Below are 23,838 nucleotides of genomic sequence, written 5' to 3'. Positions count from 1 at the left end.
ATACACCACATTTTGTTGATCCATTTAGCCAACCATGGGTACTTGAGTTGCTTCCACCTTTCAACTCTTGTGAAATACTGCTGCTGCGGACATGGGTGCACAAAGATCTCTTTGAGATTTTACTTGAGGTTCTTTTGGACATAAAACAAAAAGTGGAATCGCTGCATCATTTGGTGACTCTAAATTTTTGAGGAACCAGCAGAGACTATTTTCTACAGCAGCAAACCCATTTTATATTCTCACCAGCAATGTATAAGCATTCCAATTTCTCTACATTCTTGACAACACTCATTGTTTTGTTTGGTTCAAATAGCCATCCTAATTGATGAGGTCATATAGTAGTTTTGATTCCACTAATGATTATTGATAGCATTTTTTGCATTCTTTTTGGCCATTTTTAAATATTATTTAGAGAAATGTATATCTGAGTCCTTTGCCTATTTATTTATTTATTTATATTTGTAATAGGGATTGAACCCAGGAGTGCTTTGCCTCTCAGCTACATCCCAGTCTTTTTAATTTTTTTTTAATTAAAAAGTTGTTTAGGGCCTTCCTAAGTCACTGAGGTTGGTCTCAAACTTGTGATCCTCCTACCTCAGCCTCCTGGGTCACTGAGATTACAGGAGGGTACCACACACCCAGCTTCCTTTACCCATTTTTAAAATTAGGTTTTTGTTGTTGTTGTTGTTGTTGTTGTTGTTGTTGTTGCTGAGTTGCAGGAGTTGGTTATATGTTCTAGATATGAGGCCTTCTTCAGATATATGAATTGCAAATATGCCATTCTGTAGGTTTCCTTTCCCCTGCATTGGTTCTGTTCTTTGATGCCCAGAAGTTTTGTGTTTTGAATTTTGATATAATTAATTTTCCTTTTGTTGTCTGTACTTTGGGTGTCAGAGCTAATAAATCATTGTCAAACCCAAGGTCATGAAGCTTTTCTCCTGTTTTCTTCTAGGAGTTGTATGGTTTTAGGTCTCATGTTTGAGTCTTGCTTTGGTCCATTTTGAATTAATTTTTGTAGATGATTTGTGGTAAGGATCCATATCCATGTCTTCAAGTGTGGATAGTCAATGTTCCCACAGTTATTGAAGAGTTTGTTCTTTCTCCCATTTAATGGTGTTGATACCCTTGTGGAAAACCATTTGACCATTAGGTGAAGACTGATTTCTCTATTCTATTCCATTGGTCTATAAGTTTGTCTTTATGCCCGTAACACACAATCTTGATTATTATAGTTTTGTAATAAATTTTGAGATTTCATTTCCTTTGGTTATATCCCTCAGAAGTGGGATTGGCAGATCATATGATAGATGTTTTCCTTTAGGACTGTACTAATTTACATTTCTACTAACTGTGTATGAAAGTCCCTGTTCCCCACATCCTCACTTGCTTTTCTTTCTTTTTCTTTTCTTTTCTTTTTTTTTTATCTTCTTCACAATAACTATTCTAGCTGGAGTGAGATGATATCCCATTGTGCTTTTGATTTCCATTTCCTTGGTGAGTAGTGACATTGAGCATTTCTTTTCATATGTTTGTTGATCATTTGTATGTTTCTTTTGAGAAATGTCTATTGAGATAATTTGCCATTTTTAAAGTAGGTATTTGTTTCATTGCTGTTGAGTTGTTTTAGTTCTTTATATAGTCTGGATATCAATCCCTTGTATGATGAATATTTTGGAAATATTTTCTCCCATTCTCTTATTTTTCTCTTCACTCTATTGATTGTTTTATTTACTGTGAAAAAAAACTTTTTGTTTTTGTTACCTGTGATTTGGGGGACTTAAAGAAAAAAAAAAACCTTGGCCTATATTTATGTATTGAAGTGTTTCACCTGTTCTTTAGTCTAATAGTTTTACATCTTTTTTAAGTTTGTTATCCATTTTGAATTAATTTTTATATGATGAGAGATAGGGACTAGTTTCATTCCTAGGCATATGAATTTCCAGTTTTTCTGCCACTATTTATTAAAGAGACTGCCCTTTCTCTAACATACGTCCTTGGCACCATTGTTGAAAATCAGTTGGCTGTAATTTTGTGAATTAATTTCTGGGTTCTCTATTATATTCCATATGTCTATTGTTAAGTCAGTACAATGTTGTTTTGGGTTACTGTAGCTTGTAATGTGTTTTGAAGTGAGGTGCTTTGTTGCTTCCAGTTACATTATTCTTGATCAGGATTGATTTGACTTTTCAGTTTTTTATTGTTCCATATGAATATTAGGATTGTTTCTGTTTATGGGAAGAATGTCATTGGAATTTTGAAGAGGTCTGCATTTAATCTGTACATTGCTTTTGGTAGTGTAGAAATTTTTGCAATATTAATTCTTCTGATCTATGAACATGGCATGTCTTTCCATTTTTGTGTATTTATTTCAATTTCATTCATCAATGTTTATAATTTTTATTGTAGAGTTCTTCCACTTTTGGTTAAATTTATTCTTATTTTTTGTGGAAATTGTGAATGGGATTGCTTTCTTTGATTTCATTTTCAGCCATATTGTTATTGATGTATAAAAAAGCTACTGATTTTTTCATATGTTGATTTTGTATGTTTATTAATTCCAACAGACTTTTGGTGGAGTCTTTTGGTCTTCTATATTTGAAATTATGTCATCTGCAAACTGAGATAATTAGATTTTCTCCTGTCAATTTGAATATCCTTTATTTCTTTCACTCACTTAATTTATAATTTATTTTCATATATTAAACTTATATCCAGCCACCTTAGAAAACTCTGACTAATTTTATAATTTGTCTTTAGGTTTTTTAAAAATTTTCTCTGTAATCCCTTGTAACATTTGTGTCTGTACTGTTTCTTCTTTTCCTTTTATTCTTTTAATTTCTTATCCTTTTCTTACTGGAAGAACAAGAATTTCCATTATAATGTTTAATAAAAATTGTGATATTGGAACTTCTTATCTCTGACTTTTTATGAAATAATTATAACTTCCCCATTAAGAATGATACTTGCTGTAGATTTTTTGTCTTGTTTTTAGTTTTTGCTAAATACTCTTAAAAAGTTAAGAAAGGACATTACTTTCCTTTTTTTGTTTGTTTTATGTTATAATTTGTTTCTTTTTTTTAAATAGTTGTCAAATTTTAGAAAATGATTTTTCTGCAACTATTGAAATAATCAAGCAGTTTTTAAGGTATAAATTTATCTTGTTTAAGTTTTGCATTACACTTATAAGTACTTTAGTTTTAAATCATCCTTCCATAAACTCAAATTTATCTTGATATCTTTTCTTGCATATTGCTGGACCCAAACTAGAATATTTTGAGACCTTTGAGAATTGCTTATTCTCAAAGAATTTATATATTTCACCCAATTTTTCAAATTGGTATATGTGTGTTAGGCTTACATTTTTATTCCATGCTATTTTATTCTTTTGTTCCATTCTTCTCTATGGAAGTTTATTATCTTAAAACTCTTTTCAAAGCATCAATTTTGAATCTATGTATCTTCTATCACTATCTTCTATCAACTTCATTGATTTTTACTTCTACTTTATTGTCCTTAGAGATACTATCCTTGAGATTCTTATTTCACTTCTTAAACTGAATGATTAAACTGCTATTTTCTAAATTTTAACCAGAAAGCTTATACCACTAATTATATACCATTATTCTTTTCTAATTAAAAAAAAAGCGTAGCTGTAAATTTGCCTTGAAGTTCTACCTCTGCTTCATCCCACATTTTTCTTTGTTGTTGTTTTCTTTTTCTTTTTTTTCAGATGGGTTCCTGCTGTGATTCCCAGGTGATCTTAAACTCCTGAGCTCAAGTCATCCTCCTGCTTCAGCTTCCCAAGTAGCTGGAACCAGAGGCATGCACCACTCTTCCTGGCTATCCCACAGGTTTGGAAATTTTATTCACTTCTAAGTATTCTAAAATTACAACCTATTTGTTCCATAAATTAGTTAGATGTAAACACTTATAATTTATTGAACCTTGAAAAATTAACCATCTTATTATTGATTTCTACTATTGTATTATTCTCAGAAAACCTTATAAGCCTATCCTAACTTTTAAAAATTTGTGAGCATCTGTTTTATGACCTAATATTCAGTTAGCTATTTCAATTGTTCTCTGTGATCTTAAGATGAATGAGTAATTTCTAATTGTTGCATGTAGGGTGATGCTTATGCTCACTTATGAAACCATGTCTTAATAATACTATTCAATTCTTTTTTATTTTCCCCAAGTTTGTGTGTGTGTGTGTGTGTGTGTATGTGTCAGTAATTGAGAGGCATGTATGTTATTGGAATTTAAAGTGTATATATTTAAAATTTCTATTGCAGTTGTACATTCATGTATTTCACTCTCTAGTCCTATGACATTCTGTTTATATAATTGAGGCTTCATATTTTACCATTGTTATATCTTCTTAGGGTAAATGATATTTTTAAATTATACAAAAACCTTCCTTATCCTTAATACTAATTTTTATCCTAAAATCAATTTTGTATGACTATAAACCATCTCAGCCTTCTTTGATTAATGTTTTCATGATATTGTATCTTTTACAAATTTTCCTTTATTATGGAAAATTTTAGCATGCAAAGTGTACAAAATATTAAAATTTATTGCCCTAAACCTGTAATACATAAATTTGTAACATTGTAAATTTGTAACATTTTTGTTGTACTTAGGATCTAACCTGAGGTATTCTACCACTGACCTCTGCCCCCCAACCCTTTTTTTTTTTTTTTTTTTTTTTGTTTGTTTTTTTGAGACAGGGTTTTGCTAGGGTGCTAAGGTTGGCCTTGAACTTGCAATCTTCCTTCCTCAGCCTCTTAGTAGCTAGGATTACAGGTGTGCACCACCATGCCCAGCTATTTAAAACATTTTTACCCTAAACATATTTATCATAGGAGATCATACCTTTCACAATTTAAACGCTATTATTTTCCACAATTTGGGTTCTGTGCTACTTTTAAAAACTGTAGGGACCTGGGTTATGGCTCAGTGGTAGAGAGTTTGCCTAGTGCCAGTGAAGCACTGGGTTCAATCCTCAGCAACACATAAAAATAAATAAATAAAACTAAATGTGTTCACCTACAACTAAAAAAACATTTTAAAAATCCTTAAATTTTCTATTGATATTATTACTATAGTGAGTATTTTATAGAATGGTGCTTGTTTACAACAATGCCCATGGTTACCAACATAAGTACACAAACAAATACATATTTATTTGTCAAAGACATTTTAGATGTTCTTTGGGTGAATGCCTGTTGATGGAAATTGTTTAGGAATCTTCCTCTCTGGTTTTCATTCTGGAAATGTGGTTTGTGTATGTGTGTGTGTGTGTGTGTGTGTGTGTGTGTGTGTGTGGGCACACAATCAGCATTATGTATGTATTAACCATCATCTTTTGGCTTCAATTATTGGTATTGCTTCCATCTCATTATAATTTTTAAAAGTCTGATTTTTCTTTCTTGCTGCTTTTAAGATCTTTTGTCTTTGGCCTGATGCAGTTTGATTATTATATTGTTATTGTTGTGTGAACTTTCTGTCATTAAGTAGCATCTATATTTCTATGTTTATGAATATATTATATTGATGAGGTTTATAAAATTCTCAGCCAGTATATCTTCAATTTTTCCTGTTCCTTTGTTATTACTAATTTCTTCATTTGGGACTCTTAAAGTTTGAATCCTAGGCTTGATTATTTTATTCTTTATGTCTCAAAATCTCTTATGTTTTTCATCTCCTTATTTTTCTGCACTGCATTCTTAATAATTTCCTCAAATCTAATTCCAGGTCTACTGATTGTTTTATGTGCTATGTATAACCTGTGTTTTAATCAATTCACTGACTTTTTTTTGTTTCAATAGCTATATTTTTCTTCTCTAAATTAAGTCATTTCTGTATGATCACAGTTGATAGTTCTGATTCCTTCACTTTAAAACCTCTATCTTTCAATTATTTAAGTATCTTACATTACAATTTTATATCCTATATTTGAAAGTTCCAATGTCTTTAGTTCTTGATAATCTAAATCTCTTCTGGCTCCTTTTTTCTGCCACTGACTTATTTTCTGAATTCTTCCACGTTTGGTAGGTTTAGATGGTGATTTCACATTTTGTTGTACTTCATCCAAGGGACTCTGAGGACCACATGATACATTCTTTGTTCCAGTGAGGGTTTGTGATTGCTTCCACCAGAAGCTGGTATACCTTCAGTCAGGTGATGACTGATCCAGTGAGGATCCCTTAGGTTCAGCTTCCCCTCCCTGATGAAAGTCTAATCACAACACTCCCATCACAGTTCTGATTCCAGCATTTTGCTTTCTGTTCTTGCTTCCCTATTCCAATGTTGTTCTCTTCCCCCACCACCTGAAGATTTGTTTAATTTACTCTTCGTGGAGTCCATATGTGCATACACTAAAATTCTATTTGTGATATATCCATGACTGACTTTTTTTTGTTTTTGACAAGGGTAATAAAACTCTTGAATGGTGAAAATAGTCTCTTCAATACATGGTGCTGGGCAATTAGTCCACATGCATAAGAATGAGGTCAGACCCCTACCTCACATCATATACACAAAATACCTCAAAATGGTCAATGACATAAAGGGAGAAAGAGTCCAAAACCTAGAAAGACTAATATGAGTGGATCTTAAGGCTTGAGAATATTCCTCTTTGGCTTGACAAAAGAAAAACAGAAAAAAGAAAAGAAAAAAGTAGGATGGATTGAAAAAGGCTATCAGACTTTTGGATTCTAGAAGCTGAGACTGTAATGCTATTTGACTTCATATAGTGTACTACTCTCAGTGAAAGGGGAGAATGATATTGAAGATGACTCAGGGGACCTCAGGCTGCTACTCCTACCACAAGCCAGAGGGGAAGGACAGGTTTATCCTCCATTTCAAAGGGTGGACTTGACTTACTGGTTTCTGTTGTCCAGGGTATTCAACACAGTGCCTCGAGGGTAGAGAGTCATGGAGACAGGTTCCTTGGAAGGAACAGCAGGGTTGTTGCCCAGCTGAGCCAAGGGGCAAGGTTACACTCACACAGTTGTGGGGTCACCCACTTGAGCCTGGAAGGTGAGACATCAAGCCAAAGAGGATTCTTTCTTCCTTTTGGAAAGGGAATGTCTATCCCATGCCTGTCTCACCATTATATCTTAGAAGCACGTACATCTGGCTTCACAGGTTCACAACTGGGGCGAAACTTTGCCCTAGAATAAATTAAATTCCAATTTCGTCGATATCTCATATAGATGGTATTTAGATGAGACTTTGAACTTTAGAATTAATGTTATAACAAGTTAAGACTTGTGGGGCTGTTCAGATGAAATAGATGTATTTTGAATGCAGTGAAATAAAAAAAAAAACATTTAACTTTTTCATAGTCAAAGGACATTATCAGAAAAGTAAAAAGAAAATGGGGGAAATATTTGCAAATTATATAACTGATAAAGATCTATTATCAAGAGTATGCGAAGTCTTCTTATAAGTCCATAATAAAAAGATGAAGAATCCAAAGGATAAAGGGCTTGAACAGACATATCTCTAAAGAAGATACACAGATAGCAATGAATTACAAGAAAAAATGGCCAACATCATTCAGAAATCCAAATCAAAACCACAATGAGTTACCACTTCACACCCACTAGAATGGCAATAGTAAAACTAAAAAGTACAATAAACCCTGCCAGTGATGACGTGGAGAAAGGAAACCCTTGTAAATTGCTGGTGGAAATGCAAATACTTCAGCTGGTGTAGAAAATAGCTTAGCAGTTCTCACAAAGTTAAAGCTACAATTACTCTGCGACTCAGCAAGTCTGCTTCTAAGAATTGAAGTATATAGAGGGACTTAAGCAGAAAATTGTTCATAGCAGCACTATTTATAGTAGCCAAGAGATAGAAACAGCCTAAATAAATGTCCAGCAACAGATGAATGAATGGATATGCAAACTGTTACATAGATGCACTCAATAGAATGAGTCATGCAAAGGTACAAAGAACTGATATATGTTACAGTGTGGATGAACCTCAAAACATTAATTTGAGCAAAAGAAGGCAGACACTAAAGGTCACATATTTCATAATTCCATTTATATGAAATATCCCAAATAACTAATCAATATGGACATAAAGCAGAATGGTGGTTGTCAGGGGTTGTGGGGAGTGGAGAATGGGCCTACTGCATCATGGGTACAGAGTTTCTCTTGAGGCTGATGAAAATTTGGAACTAGGTAAATGTGATTGTTACACAACATTGGGAATATACTAAGTGCTACTGATTCATATGCCATAAAATGGTTTATTTTATGTGGTGTGAATAGCACCTCTTTCAGGATTATTTATAGCAATTTTCCCAGTTACGTGTGTTTAGCAGGTGGACTTGTCAGAATACCTGGTCCAGAGTCCACTGGAAATATAAGTAGCGCTTTTTTAACTGTAGGATCGCTCAGATGTTTTAATATGCTAATGTGCACCTTCCAAGTAAGAGAGAAAACATGCAGGACTTAGGTGGCAGGAGTGGGGGAGACAGCTTTAAAGAGCTTGGGTGCCTGGTGGTTGTTGTAGTCATGGCTACACTGATGCTTCCTTCATACTGTGTTCTGAGTACCTTAGAGTGGCTAACACCCATAATACTCAGAACGACTCAGTGAAGTAGGTTATACTGTCATTTCAATTTACATATAAGGAGACTGAGTTTCAGCTGTTGACCATATCAATTTGGGTTCAGTCTAGCACTTGGATCCATCTACCAACAAATGCTCAGATGTCAAAGTTCCCTTAAAGTCAATGTTCAGAGCTGGGAAGAAGTCCTGGGCAGGCACAAGCCCTGATAGGATGATGACCTGAGAGAATAACAGCTGAGAACCCCCCAGATCTTTCCATGCGAGCTTTTGTGGGGAATACAGGTAGTAGATTTCTGATTCTTGCATTCTTAAGTGAGCATGCATTTCCAAGCCAAAGGAAGTCCTTATTCCAAAACCTTTTCTGCTTCTTTTCTTGCCCCAGTTCAATCCAACTGATGCCTCCTCCCTCTTAATTAAAGTGATAGATATAAACTCTCACAAGCCTATACCTGAGCCGAGTTCACACTGTTTGTGGGATAATGCATGCTTCTGTGTTTCTTTAAGGATACGCACCGCGGTGCTAATTCAGCATGAGCACTGGTGCCAGGAAGGGAGGTCGACTTGGGATTGACGGATTTGCCTCCTGTGCCTACCCGTAACCTGCTCCTCAGCCTCCTCTCCGTGGACTCCCATCACCCTCGGCTCCATCCATCACAGCTGCAGCCCAGCCTGGTGATGTATTACACTAACATATCATTAGTGCAACGGCAGAGCAAGGAGCTTTGATGATGTATTGGGGCCATACATCATCAGAATGAGTCACTCTGATGATGTATAACTCAAAAGATGGTACTATCCAGGGAAATGTGGACGTACCATAAATCAGGGACAATGTTAAAGAAGAAAACTCAGGACAGCCTCAGAAGGAAAATAAAGGTTCACAGGGGTCTCCCGCAGTAGGGGTTGAGAGACAAAACTAGTAAATTCCTAACGACTCAGATTGAAGCTTTCTGTTAGCTGTGGCTTCCTTAATGACTAAACCAGATCATCAGCATCCCAGGGTGACACTTGGATTTCCTTTCCATCTGGAATTCAGTTTGGCTTCTGCTTTCCCGCAAAGACCCCTTGTCCTGATGGAGATGCAGTGTCCGTCAGATCAAACAGAGAATGCTCCAGGTCTGTGCTTTATCCGGGTCCTCTTGGATTTGTCTTCCCTCCAGTGGATTGTAGGGGCTTTTCAGACTAAAGTGGTTCAAGCTCACATTCTTTCGAAAGTTCTCAGCCTTTAGCCATTGATTACTGAAATTCCTTTACTCATGAAGGAGTGTGAGTTTGACATTAAATTGCTAAAAATCAAGCCAGAGGAACCCTGCGCTTGGCCCTAGGAGTTATAAACTCTTCGAACATAGATGTGGATTTCTGTTTGTCAGCAGGATAGATCTTGATGAAACTTTGATTCTCTGCCTCAAAATAGCAACAGAAAGAGGAGGGCTTTATCTAATATTTAATTGAAAGAACAGAAAAAAATAGATTTTCATAAGACCAACTACTGATTGGACTAGAAATGTGGAGATTTGGGTATGGAGCCTCCACTGAAATCCCTAGCGTTCCAGCTCCTTGCCTTTCCCAGTATTATTCCACCATAGGAAGATAAGTTGTGGGAAATCATCAGGCTCCTCTCTGTATCTCAGACCAGGGTGTGTGTGACATTTTCATAGTCAGGAGCACAAACCTCTTTTTAACTTTTAAAAGTGGTAGATAAAGAAAACCTTAAAGAAAAGAAGTTGAAAGCCACAGGGCAGAGGGAGAGGTAAGACCACACGCAGGCACACTGGGGAAAAAAATTAACATTTATGTTTAATGTGTTATTTAATGCTGAGCTGTCAGGTTGAGATCTGAGGCCCAAGCATACTGATTCTATCCCTCCACCCATGCAAAATCAAATAAAAATCAAAGCCTAGGTGCTTCGGGACTGGAGAATATCAGAACTCAGCCCCTGGCATATGGGATCCATTACAGGCAAGGAGTCCTCCTCTGGGGGCTCCTTCTCCTGGTCCCCACCCACGCTCCAATAAGGGAGGGAGCAGCCAGCAAAGGCTCTTCCAGCCGCCCCTGGTCATGTTGCTGTGACTCACCGCCTTTGTTTATTGCAAGTTCTGCAGTGGACTGTGTCCTGGAGGGCAGAACAATTGTAGGATCCTCCTTGGGGGATGCAGGAGAGGGGCCTGAGCCAACCATAGAACACAGCAGCCCCTCCTCCCTCCCTGTGGGAAGAAGGGGGGCTTCACCACCTGAGCAGGAGTTAAGAGAACAAAATGCCTTTTTTTATTGTTCTCAAATAGTTGTGCCTTCAAAGGCTTTTAAAAGTTGAAACAAAACAGATCTTGCCTCTGCTCTTTACTTTTTGGTGGGGGAAGGGAGTAGAATGAAGTTGCCGATAAAGCCAGCACACTCCTTGGGAGGTGTTTATAAAGGCGCTGGCTCTGAAAGGGTCCCGTAATGCCTTGGGGCTGTTACCTACATCTGTCTGCTCTGCCTGTGCCATGAGAATCCGTGAGGCATGGGGAGTTGGGCACCAGGGGTGCGTGACCAGATGGGAAAGCCAAGAAGATGGCCACAGACAATGCCAGGGGACTGTTGGGACCGACAGAGAAGTACAACTCAATGGTCAACTTCGGGAAAATCAAGAACATGCAATTTGTCAGAGCGGTAGGTTTGGCTATAGTGCCAGTCAGTTCACTTAAGAGGATGTTGGGTGCAGCTGTATGGTACTGCAGCCATCCACTGATCTTGCAGAGTTGGGCCACAGACCCTCTATTCTCTAATGTTAACAAGAATAGTGTCCGCACTGTAGCAATCTGTACCACAATGATTACACATTGATTGTGTATCAGCAATTGGCTTGCCATATATCTCACTCAATCTTTACAATACCTTGAAAGTGTAGTTCTGTTCATTGCATTTTTGGGTGAGAAAACTGAGGCTAGCATCACTGCATACCTGGTCTGCAATCTGAAGAATTTCCTTGGAATCCTGAGCTTCTACTTTTTGATGCCACATGACACCCAATGCAGAGGCAGAGATTCAGTACTTCCCTAGCAGGCCCATAACCTCTCCAGTGCTCTATTCCCTTCTCAAGTCTTCAGAAAGGGTGTGGATTTCCATTCTAGCACCATGACCAACCTCTCTAAAGCTTGGAACCAAAACTACTGTATTTTAAAGCTCCTGTTATCATCACTCATCATTCTTCTATATGTGTTAGCTTTGTCTCCACCCATTTAACCAATCATGCACTGAAAATATGTAGAAAAAATTGTGTCTATAGTAAACATGTACAAAGTTCCCCCTTGTCTTTATTCTCTAAAAATACAGAATCATAGCTATTTAGAAAGCTTTACATTGCATTAGATATCTCTAAGTAACCTAGAGATAATTTAAACTGTACAAGAAGATGTGCATGGGATGCATGTAAATACCAAAACATTTTATATAAGGGACTAGAGCACCCATGGATTTTGTATCCAAGAAGCAGGGGTTCAGGAACCAACCCCCTTCAAATAGAGAGAGGGATGACTGTGTTTATTTGCATGAAGGGGAAATAGCCCTAAAGACCAGAAGCAAAAGGCACAAAGTAAAGGAACAAGAGTCAGGCGGATGTGTGTGCCTGGGTAGCTGCTTCTTGCTTGTGGAGGGTTTGTGGTCTACCACCTGCTTGGATTTCCAACATCAGCCCTGGGACTGGCCCTTTGACAACCAGTCTACCTCTTATCTGCCTTCAGAGACTGTGTCCAGAGTCCAGAGGGCTGCAAAAGCACCCAGAGATAAAACTATTTAACTTTTCCTAAATTATCTGAATCTCCAGAATAAGTAATAACAATAACAATAAAAACACCCTTGCTATGTTATTTAATGCCCCCCTTCAACATAATAATGCATGCTTTTACAAGATGGAGGTGCAAGAACTAATAAAATATATGGTTTAATTAACTAAACTTATGCTGTAATCCACATTAGAAGGCCATGATTTAGCATGCACTCTCATCCTCAGGACAGAATAATGCAAACAGCATAATTAAAAGTTGATGAGAAGTGTATTTATTGGGCTTACAGAAAGAAGAGACACCCAGATTTATGATACATAAAGTAAACCTTTAGTTTACAATATAATTAATATTTTAAAAACTACAGCGCACATATAATGCAGCTGAAGAGTCCGCCTCCGCGGAAGGATAATTTCTGTGGTGCTGATCTTAGCCCCATTTAATAGTAAATTATGTTCCTGAGCATATACAAATGTAACATGATCTATTATGATCTAGAGATGATGCTCATTGAGATGTCTGCAGCTATGATAGATCATGGTTGCGCGTCTCTGAAGACATGGAGGATGGTTGAAGGGCCAATTATTTATCTGTGGCATGAATTCCACGGCTATTAGTCACACACATGGTGACGAAAAATGAGGGTATGCCACTACATTTTAATCAATCCCTGCTCAAGAAAACCCCTCGTTAGCACAGAGCTGAGGACATTAGGAGTTTGCAGGAAAAAGAGGAGAGATGTAGAAAAAGAGGGGGTCAGGTGAGGGGGACACACTCAGAGTCACAGAAAGCACCCAACAGCCACATTGGCTCTGGGGACTCTCCAGCATTTCTGAGCTTGGGCTGGGTTTTCAGCTCATATAATACTCATAGCAATTTTGTGATAGGTACCACCTTTTATCATGCCTATTGTGCAGATGAGGGAACTGAGGCCTAAAGACATTACTATATCAGTAAGGGCAGAGTAAGAATGCCCAACCAGGATTCCCAGCCATGTTCTAAAGGCATTCTGTCCATCCAGGGATTCCATGGAGGATCTTGGAGAGAGAAGAGAAATATTTCCCTAAAATGAAGTCTATATATCTCTTTAGGGTCCAGGAGCTCCGGGATCCTCCTACATAGATTCTCCTTTCACATACACATTTTGGCTGCCTCCGTGAGGGCAAAGCCACCAATCTCCTATCCTTTCTTCAGAGACACTACTGATCCTGAACACTAAATATTCTCCAAGAACCTCACCTTTGACTCCAGCCTCAAAATTATTCCAAAGAGGGTCTTAAGATCTACGTTTTCCTTGAAAAAAACTGTCCAAAGATATAACTAAAATAAGTTTATTACCTTCCCATCTTTTTTTTCCTACCCTGGGGATTTGGTTTAAAAAAATATACTTATATTCTTTGTACTGAAACAGATATTACAAACTTGAGAAAAGTAAGAAGGTTTGTACACATTCTCTGGTATCCATCCAATCTAGATGCTCTGGGCAGAGCACAATGCCTCACCCTGTTCTTGCAGGAATGTGGACACAGGTTTGTTGGTGGGTCCTCCCTCAGTTTTCTGTTGGTACTCTTTGTCCTGTTGTCTGGATGGTTACTGTGGGAGCCACTGCAGGGTTTTAAGAAGAAATAACTGGCTAAATTTCCTTATTTGATATATCCATGTTACAGGTCATGGAACAGTTATGCACATGCTATAGAGAATTGGCAAATCGTGTTCAGGCACATGGTAGAACTCGTAGGAGCCTCAAAGGCCTGGACTTTGACCTTTGGATCCTGTTGCTTCAGCCACATCTTAATCTGAACCCTCTCAACCAAGATTCATAACCACAGAGGAGAGGTGTCCTGTTCAACATCACCACCCTTCCTTTTCAGCTGTAGCCAGACTCAAAGTGGAAACCACATGGCTTCCTTAGCCCCAGAAGGGACCCATTTGGCTTGAGGCTTGAGAGAGGATTCATCGGATCCTGAGTGACACCTTGTCCCAAGAAAGGAACACCATGTTCTGGGCATGGGCTTTGAAACTCTGTCATTGGTGTTCTGGACAGGACACCATCCAGCTTTCAAATCCAAGATGTTTACCAGGTTTCAGTGGAACTAAGTGAAACATTTATCTAAAATCCTAATGTCGGAAACACTCTCAGGAAAGAGGCACGCAAAGGAAACATACAAAATAAATTACATACAAAGCAGATAAAGAAAATAATTCCAGTTCTTCTTCATTATCTGCTTCATTACACTTTTTAGTGCTTATTAAAATTGTTGTTAAATGATTTAATTTTGTTTGGAGAAAAAAAAGTGGATGAAAAAGGGAATAAGAGATTAAGGAGATAAACTGCTGAGGTTTCCATTTTGGAACTGGTTGCAGAGCTAGGCAACGATGAGAAAATTAATTTGTAGGTCTCTCTGGAGGAGCAGTCAACACCAGGCGCCACAACACATGCTATTTGCCTTATTTTTTGCTTAATTGGCATGGCCTTCTCTGGGGAGAGCTCAGGCTAAGCCAAGTAAGAGGATAAATCACCTTTAGTGTGGCCCCTTCTGGGTCACGGATAATTTTTCTGACAGCCATGTCAGATCAGGATGCTAATGTATCAGCTAAGTCTTCTGTATACCAGCGTTGAGAGTATAATTTCCTTCCTATTAGCACACAAACTCACACAAACGCGTTCCCCAGGGTGGTTTAATGAAAGTCCCCATTACGAACTTAGGGAAGAAACACTCGAAGCAAGGCTGGGATGGTCTTTGCCAGGGCAGATGGCAGTCTTTGCTTCCAGAACTGCGGCTTCTTTTCACCCTATCAGGGATGTTGTGTCTTCTAGTTGCCCCGAGGTCCTGAGTTGCATGTCTGTGTGTGGTCCACCAGGTTTGTAGTGGTGGCAGTTGTCCTGAAGAGAACTTACTTTGTTTTGAAAAATTGACATTGGGACACATTGTCTTTACCACGTGTCGTGGTTTGAATAGGGTTTGAGTTTGCCACAAAGTTTCAGGTGCTGGAAGCTGGGTTCCCAGGGTGGCATGTGAGGCCGGTGGAAGCCTTGAGGGGAAAGGCCTAGTGGGAGGTCATGAGGTCAGAGGGCAAAGGCCTCCAAAGGGGTTAACGCTGCCTTGCAGAGTACGGCAGTTCTCAGGAAAATGGGTTGTTACAAAGAAAGTTTGGCCATCTCAGATCTACTCTTGCTTCCTGTCTCACAATGTAATCTTTTCTTCCTGCAGAATGGTGGTTCACTTTCCTTTTCTTGGTCATGGTGCAACCAGGGTCCCTTGCCAAGATGCTAGGGTTAGGCTCTTTGGTACCTCCAGTCACCTGAATTGTGAGTCAAATAAATCTCTTTACTTCATAAGTTTCCCAGCCTCAAGTATTTTGTTATAGACATCACATGGCAGGTTAATACACCAGGTAAAATACTGGGAGTTTAACATAGGCCTTTAGAATATGATGCCTGAACACACATGAATAACACCAATGGTAGAAATGTTGAATTGTAAGACAAATTCATAGGAAGGTATTAGGAAAGGGGGATTGCATGTGCTCTTCAAAACACACAGCAGACCCCTAAACCTCTACTAACTGAAATTTAGATATCCTGAGTTTGGCTCCAAATGCTAGGAGTTCCAACTTGGGTTTCCAGAAGATTTTTTTTTTTTAAAAAGAACCAATCCTGGGACCTCTAGGTGTCAATGTGAAATTCTAGGCAAGGACTTAAACATGTCCTTGACCTCTGGGGTACACCTATATTCTACTGTCACCTTAATTATGAACACTTTCTGTCCTCTGTGACAGTCACATCAAACCATCTGACATTCCTTAAATGTTTCATGCACTTTTATTCTGTGTAAAGATTTCTGCTCCCTGAGGCAGAGAGAATCCCTCCTTCTCTGTGTGTGTGCTTATTTATCACACATTCATCCTGATTAACGAGCACTGCTGATTTGTGCAGTATCTCTTCTTGACAGTCTCTGAGCTCCTTGCGGGCAGAGACTGTTGTCTTACCCATTAGGTGGATATTATAGATATCATTGGGTCTGACACATAGTAGGTCCTTAATGATGGTTGAATGAATGTAATATATAACATGATAAAATTGTCCCTCAAAGGAAAGTAGAGGAGATAGGAGATGATGCAACTATTTCCCCAAGGCAAGCCCCTTAAGAAGGTACACGTCTTAAAGGTTGTACAGTTCACTGGAGGAAAGCACTGACAAGCATTGTGTTACCCTGAGTGCCTCCTTCAGCTCTGAGCACCTGTGTCCTGGGATGTAGAGATGAGAACATCTCATGATGGGACATGACATGGGTCAGAAGTGTGACACGTACGGGTTGTTGAACTCTGGGTCACAGTCTCTTCTCTTGATTTTTATCTTTCTGCCCAAGCCAACCTCTGAAACACCATACCTAATGTTTAAGAGGCCAGTCAATAGACAAAAGGTCTTCCAAAGGCAACTATGAGTGCTGAGGCTGACAGTGATAATTCCTAAGGCAAGAAAAAGGAAACCTCTGACAACAGAGAGAAACTGGTCAGGAGGGTCAGAGGTCTGCAAAGTTCTTGATGTTGAGGACTCAGCATTATCCCCCACATGGTATCTGATAGTCACTGACCATCCCTGTTGAGCTCAGAGGGTTTGTTATGTTCTTTCCTCCAGATCCTCTGTGCACCGCTCACATCTTTTATGCTGCTCAGAAACTTCTACCCGTTGCTCAATATGAACAATGTCACCAACAGGAGAGAAAACGGGAAGCTTTGTGGCATTGACCATCAGCAGAGGCAGAGGAAGGACTGTACTCAGACAGCTGTGCAGGGCTGACTAGGCAGGTGCCAGGGATGAGCCAAGCAAAATCTTCCCCTTACCCTGATGCCTCACCTCCCAGGAGCCTTTGGTCTCCATTACTAAATCCTCTGCAAACTGCAGTGAGGGCAAAAAGCCAGCCTCTGCCTTTCATAATGGATTTGGGCATAAATGAGGATTGTTCCGAGGTAACTCACCCTGCCCTACTTTCTCCCACCTGCTTTCTAACAAAGTCAACCAGAGAGCAAACAGAGTTGGACCCGAGATTTAAAACAGAAAAATCCTCCCTTTCACAGTGCGGGTACTTACAAATATGTATTCTGTATTTATATAGCATATTAAAACCCAAAACCTACAGTAATGCAACATTAAAGTCAAGAAATGCAAAAGTGAAGGGTTTATGGCATTGTTAGCTTGCCACATTGTGCATTCTGCATAATGAACCTCACCTTGAAATTCAAGCCATATACCATGCGGCTGAGTTCACCCCACCAGGCAAACCTTAAACCTTTTGCATTTTGTGAATTTCATTACCTCGAATTGCAATATTAATAACTGAAATGCACAGCTGAGAAAATGCTAATTTTCTGCTTTTCCTTTCATTTTTTTTTCTTTCATCCATTTCCTCTTCTAATTAAAAAACTGAGGAAGGTAAAGAAATGGGGTGAGGAACTGATGAGAAGGAAACTTACTCGGTAAGAATTTGCAATATTAGACAACTTTATGGGAGGGAAACTGAGGCCCAAAGGGGGATGCGGTTTTCCCAAAGTTACTCAGCTCAACTGTGACCTTATAGTAAGTTTCCCAGTATAAACTCAATGTTCTTAGCCTGTATTTCCATGCCAGTTATTTGGTGAAGATCCAAATCCCAATGGGGAGATAGATCCAATAGTAAAATAAGGGGAAGACAAAAGCCAAAGCTTCTTTGAGCCTGAAACTACTTTTCTTCCATTTAGTCTGGTTATCTGGTTTATCATCACTTAGCATAACTCTGATCTCAAGGATGCAGAACTGATGCTAAATACTGGCATTTTAAATACTGCTGCAAACAATAAAAGAACAATTCTATCTTCTTTGGTTATGTAATTTGCAAAGAGAGGAATACTTTAATTTCTAAGGTAACCTGTGTGGACAAAGTCAAGGGCCTCAAACTATCATCTGCAATTTTCTTTTCATCCCAGTGAGGTGGCACCCTTGCAAAGACTGGGGATCCCTGTTTTCATTGAGAAACAAATACAGGGTCTGAGGTTGAAAGTCCATTGATACCCCTGACCTCCTATTGAGCAATCCACTGTCAGGACAGCCTGGGGTCATCTGGAAAAGAAAGAAAATGGTCACTGTAACCTCTAATCAGACTTTTCAACGGATTGGGGCCCGAGTTGCCTTGGCACTTCAGGTGCTTATAGAATAAACAACAAAAAAAAAATCGTATCGATGGCTTTGTATTTCAGGAAATTTGATCATAGAACATGCACTTGGTTTCTAGGCTAGAACATAATGGAAGACCGTGTCAACTTGGTGAGTTTTGGACCCAGTCAAAGAAAGAGGAAGGAGATGAGAGAAAAGCAAATGCATCCCCGCTAGCCCAGGAAGAGAATGTCAACCATCACTTCTAGAATTTTCCCCAGCAAAGTGCACCTTTCAAAGAAGACCTGGGTATTTCACACCAATTTTACTAAGTAAATCAGGGAGCATGCTGGCATTGGAGTCTTGGGAGTCATTTCTGTTTTGTGCAGTGGGTTGAAATGGCGATGTGTTGTTCCATGCTGGAAGGCTAGAGGCCCTTCTTCCCAGGTCCTCACGCTGTAGCAGAGTTTGGGAAGAGGAGGAGCAAGTTCAGGGCAGCATTCCAGCTGCCCACGGGTGCAACGAGAACCAAGCGTTCCAAGTGGGAGGTGGGGAAGGAGAGGATTTCCCCCAAGAGGGTTTTGCTAAGTTTGAGGACATCTTTTCAAACAACTCAGAAACCCAATGGATGGGGTGAAAACAGATTTAATGAGGCAGGAGATGTGGAAAAGAGGAAACACCCAAGAGTAGCGGATGAAAGTCAGAAGGTAATGCCCATCAAAGAGGAGACAGGAGGAAAAGGGATTTTCCTCACTCCATCAATCCTGTTCAGAAGTGGCTTACTCTTTCTTGGTCAGTTTATTGAATCCAAAAGGTGCTTACCTCAGCCAAGGCAGTCTGCCCTCCCTTCCCCCACCTCTCTCCTCAAGTTCCTGCTCTCCTCCTAACAGATGGTAGCACACACAGCGCATTTTTTTTTTCTTCTGATGCTAAGCATGATTTACAGGCTTGAGTTATTATTTATCATTATTCATTTTCTGTCAGCAGTGCATTGAAGGTTAATAGAAATGCCAGCATGCTCACTGATTTACTTAGTAAAATATTTGTTCCAAGGTTTAGGTCATATGATTGGTGTCTGAGTGAGTTTCAGGTTTATGCATTATGAAAAGCAAGATGACTTGACCTTCAGCCACCAACACTAGCACCATATATTACTTTAGTGAGTGACCTTCAGAGCCCTAAGACACAGTAGATGTATTCAACACATGTTAGTCTCCTCCATATTGCTGGCATTGTATACATACCAGCTGAGTTTATGCGTTGTAAGCTGAGCCCTGGAGCCCATCTAATGAATGGGAGGCAGAAGAGATGTAAACTCAGGCTAAACCAGACCCTCTTCTTAAGATAATAAACTGGCTTTGCAGTCCAGCTGCACTGAAGCTGTGTGTACACAGAGGGACTAATCACTTCACATTGCCTCCTGGGCTTCTTATAGCTCAGCAGAGAAAAGGATGCAGACAAAAGGACAATTCTGAAGGAAACTGGGTTGGCATGGGCCATTAATCAGGGCCCCAGGGGGAGAGTAGGCTTGGAGGGACCTATGGAGGGCTGGTGTCATTGTGCTGCTATGATTGAAGGCTGGGGATGCCAGAGGAAGGAGATGGCAAACAATGAAGAGACATGAGTCTTGATCTCTAGAAACTTGGAGTCAGGTTAGCAGAAGAGATCTAAATGGCATTGCAGTAATGCAAACATAATAACTGTGGTAAAGACAAAGAGTGGGTAAATACTTTCTGAAGGACCAGTTGTAACCAATACTGTAGAGGTAATGTGGTTATCACATTGTAGTGGGTTCAAATCACAGACCCAAATTTGGGATGCATAAGACCAAGTTTCAGCTCCACTGAGAAGGTGACTGAATCTCGTTAAGCCTCAGATTTCTTATTCAAATAAGTATAATACAATCTCTTGAGGCTATTGACAGGATCAATTGGGATCGTATGTGTAATGTGACAATAATAAAATGCATATAACCCATGTCATGTGCCCAGTACGTGCTAGTTTAGTCACCATACCCTCATCACTATAAGTTCTCTGATTGGATGGTGAAGAATTTGCTGAGAACCCTAGAAAATCCTCATGTTTGATATGGGAATTGATCTTCAAGTGAAAAGAGAAATTATATCAGTTGTTGGAGAAAAATGGGTCCCCATGAATAGAAGGCCAGTCCAGTGCCAGGAACAAGTCACTTTCTGGAGATAGACATGAGAAAAATATCCAGTGGTCTAACATGGCTTTTTATTCCTGAACTCTGTTCCTTCCATGAAGTTCTACAAAGAGGCCATCACTTTCCCTTATCAATTGTACACTAAATAACGTATTACTTTCAGGTCCAGTGACATTGCTTTAGAATTGACTCAAGTATAATTTTAAGACTTGGCAATCAACTAACTTTCTCCAAGGAGTCTTCCAAATCACCCCACCATCTGTACTTTCTGCTCCTCGTCATTGGCACTGTTGACTACCAGCAGGACTTCCCACCTGACAAGTGACATACATGATGTCTACATTCATCCCCCTGGATTTATGTGACTAAGGCCTCCTTCTGTGAGTCATGCCTGGGAGAGGAAGTGTTTGTTCTTTAAATTATTGCCATGGGAGTTTGCTTAGATCATTTTAATACCCAGGAATCTCATCCACCTCTCCTGAAAGTGGCATGACCGCTTTTCCCACCTGTAACATTACTAAGAGAAAAACCCAGACTGGTCAAGGATCAGGGAAGCCGGCTTTAACAGCCAATGGAAATCTTCCAACCAGGAGCTAAACACAAGGCAGTTGTCTTCAGAGAAAGCAAACATTGGCCTTGGGTCTAGACAGTTCTCATAAAACAGCAAAAGAGAAGGCATTATAGTATTTGAAATAAGAAAACTTATCCCTCATTGGGAACACTGAAGTGAACGTGATACAATCTACAAAGAACAGAAGACTAGTTATTGGTTATTCACTCATCCATTAATTCTAGACATTTGTTGGAGGGTAAAAGGAGATTCTACATTCACGGCTTTACTCTCTCTAGTAGCCAAACTCTTCAGGGTCAAGGCCATGATACTGGGACTCTTGTTCTTCATACTTATTTATAATTGTATTGCAGAGTCTTAACACCAGATGAGATCTGAGGGCTCATTGAGTCTAATCTCTTCCCCTTGCCACTGAGAATTCCGATGCCCAGAATTGTTGATCTGTGACTGATAGTGATAGAGGCAGTCCTGGAATGGAGATTTCCTGGTTCCTGGAGGTGCCCTTTGCTCCTCTCCATATTGCCTGTGTTCCAGAACTGGCCTTAATGATGAGCTGATCATTGAATTCCAGCTGCCCAGACTACAGGCCCACTCAGAAGAATCACATTTCCTCCCCTTGAACAAGGGTAGAAATGGCAAGAAACCCATAGCGGGTCAGAAGTGTTGACGGTAAAATACTGCAGTGTAAAAACAAAGGCAACCTCTAGAAGAATTAGGAAACAAAGCAATTTAAATCTCATTTCAATGATTTTCCCTCCTTCCCTCCATCTTCGCCCTAGACTATTCAATGAGCCCATCTGAATTCTGAGGGCATGTTCATTCTCCCACGATGGGGGCTGAGTGCTGGAAATGTCCTTTCATTTAATTTCCAGTACTAGCTAAATTATCTATTGCCATGATCTGTGATTGATTTAGTTTTTATTGCTTTTGGCTGTGACAATCTATAAGGACCCAGCTGATTTTCCCTTTTTGGGTTTTAGGCTTTATTGCTGTCATTTTAATGACAGATATTAAACACAGAGAATTCTCCTCTGTATTTTCTCCAACAGGCTGAGCTATATGCTGTATTTGAACATGAGATGATCCCAAGAACTGGTCCTTCCAATGTCTCTTTCCCTGACTTCCTCCATGGTACTTCTGAAGATGAACACATGCACCTTCAGGCTAACTTCATTATCATACCACCAAGTAGAGAGTAAGCATCAAATAAATATTTGATGCATTAATTAATGAAAGAAGACTTCATTAATTCTTTGGTATGTGAACTTCTCCATAAATCTGCCATTAATTCTCATCTCCAAATGCTAACTGAGTACCTACTGTGTACAAAGAAATTATGCTAGGTATAAAAAAATTCAAAGAAATGTATGATTATACTCTTCATGAGCTTGCATTTTACTGATAAACATCAAGTATGTACATAAAATATTATAAAGTATAAAAAGGGTTATATTAAATAAGCAAGATTACAATTTTCCTAGGTGTATAAAAGAAAGAGGTATTCCCTTGAGTTAGGGAAGACAAGAGAAAAGTGGTAGGAAGGATAAGCTAAATGGAAAAATGAACCCTTTATTATATTAGGTCTATTTACTGCTACAAGTAATAGAACCACAATCTAAGTCAATTTTTTTCTTCTCATACGATGGGCTTTAGACACTGTTGGGTTAAGAGCTGATATGACATCATAGGAATCTAAAATGTGTATCACTACAAAATCAGAGGAATTATTATTCCATCCTACCCTATACCTGTACTCTTTTTCATGGAATTTCCAAGCAAATGCTTCTTTATTCTATATTCCTGGACAAAGCTTGTCAGCATAAGAAATACAAAATTTCCTAATTCACTTTTAAAATGAGATGTCTTCTTAAGTCTGGAAAATATATGTCAACTCAGGCTGAGATCCAAGAGCAGCAGTGTAGTCAAGTCAAATAAGAAGATAGTAAATAAGTTGATTAAAAACCCAGAATTCAACTTTGCATTCTTTTTACCAATGATGAGCCAAAGAGATCCTCTCCCTTCTTTACCATGCACACGTTCATGAGATGTATTGCTGAATGATGTCCTAGCTCCCATCTTGGGTGCTGCTCCTAATGATGTTTTTGTTTGTTAATAAATTTGGATTACTTTGGGGAGTCCATTCAGAGACCTGATTCCCTCAGAAGAGGAAAAATAATTTCTTCTTGTAGGGGAAATGGGAAAAGATTGATTATTGGATACTGAGTAAAAAATTTTCTGTAGGGTGACTATAGATAACACCAAGAATACAAGTAACCCAGTCAATAAATGGGCTAAGGAAATGAGCAGACACTTCACAGAAGAAGATCAACAGGCAAAAATGTAATTTTAAGTCAGCTTCTAGAAGTCCTAGCAGCAGAACTAACATTGACATTTCTTTTGATAAGGATGGAGCTTGGTGATTTGAAAGAATTAAAGGGAACCTGAAACTTGGAGGTGGGGGTTTGTTTTGTCTTGGAAAATTTGGTTTACCTCATCCAGAGAAGGGAGACTCTTTTAATATCTGAAATTTCGGAGTTTAAATTAAATCATATTCATTAACTTATTCAATAAGTGTTCACTGAGAGGTTCCCATGAACTGTCCTAGGAGACAGGGG

Source organism: Sciurus carolinensis, chromosome 5 (genome assembly GCF_902686445.1).
Source record: "Sciurus carolinensis chromosome 5, mSciCar1.2, whole genome shotgun sequence".
NCBI lineage: Eukaryota > Metazoa > Chordata > Mammalia > Rodentia > Sciuridae > Sciurus > Sciurus carolinensis.
This window is presented reverse-complemented; position numbering follows the sequence as displayed.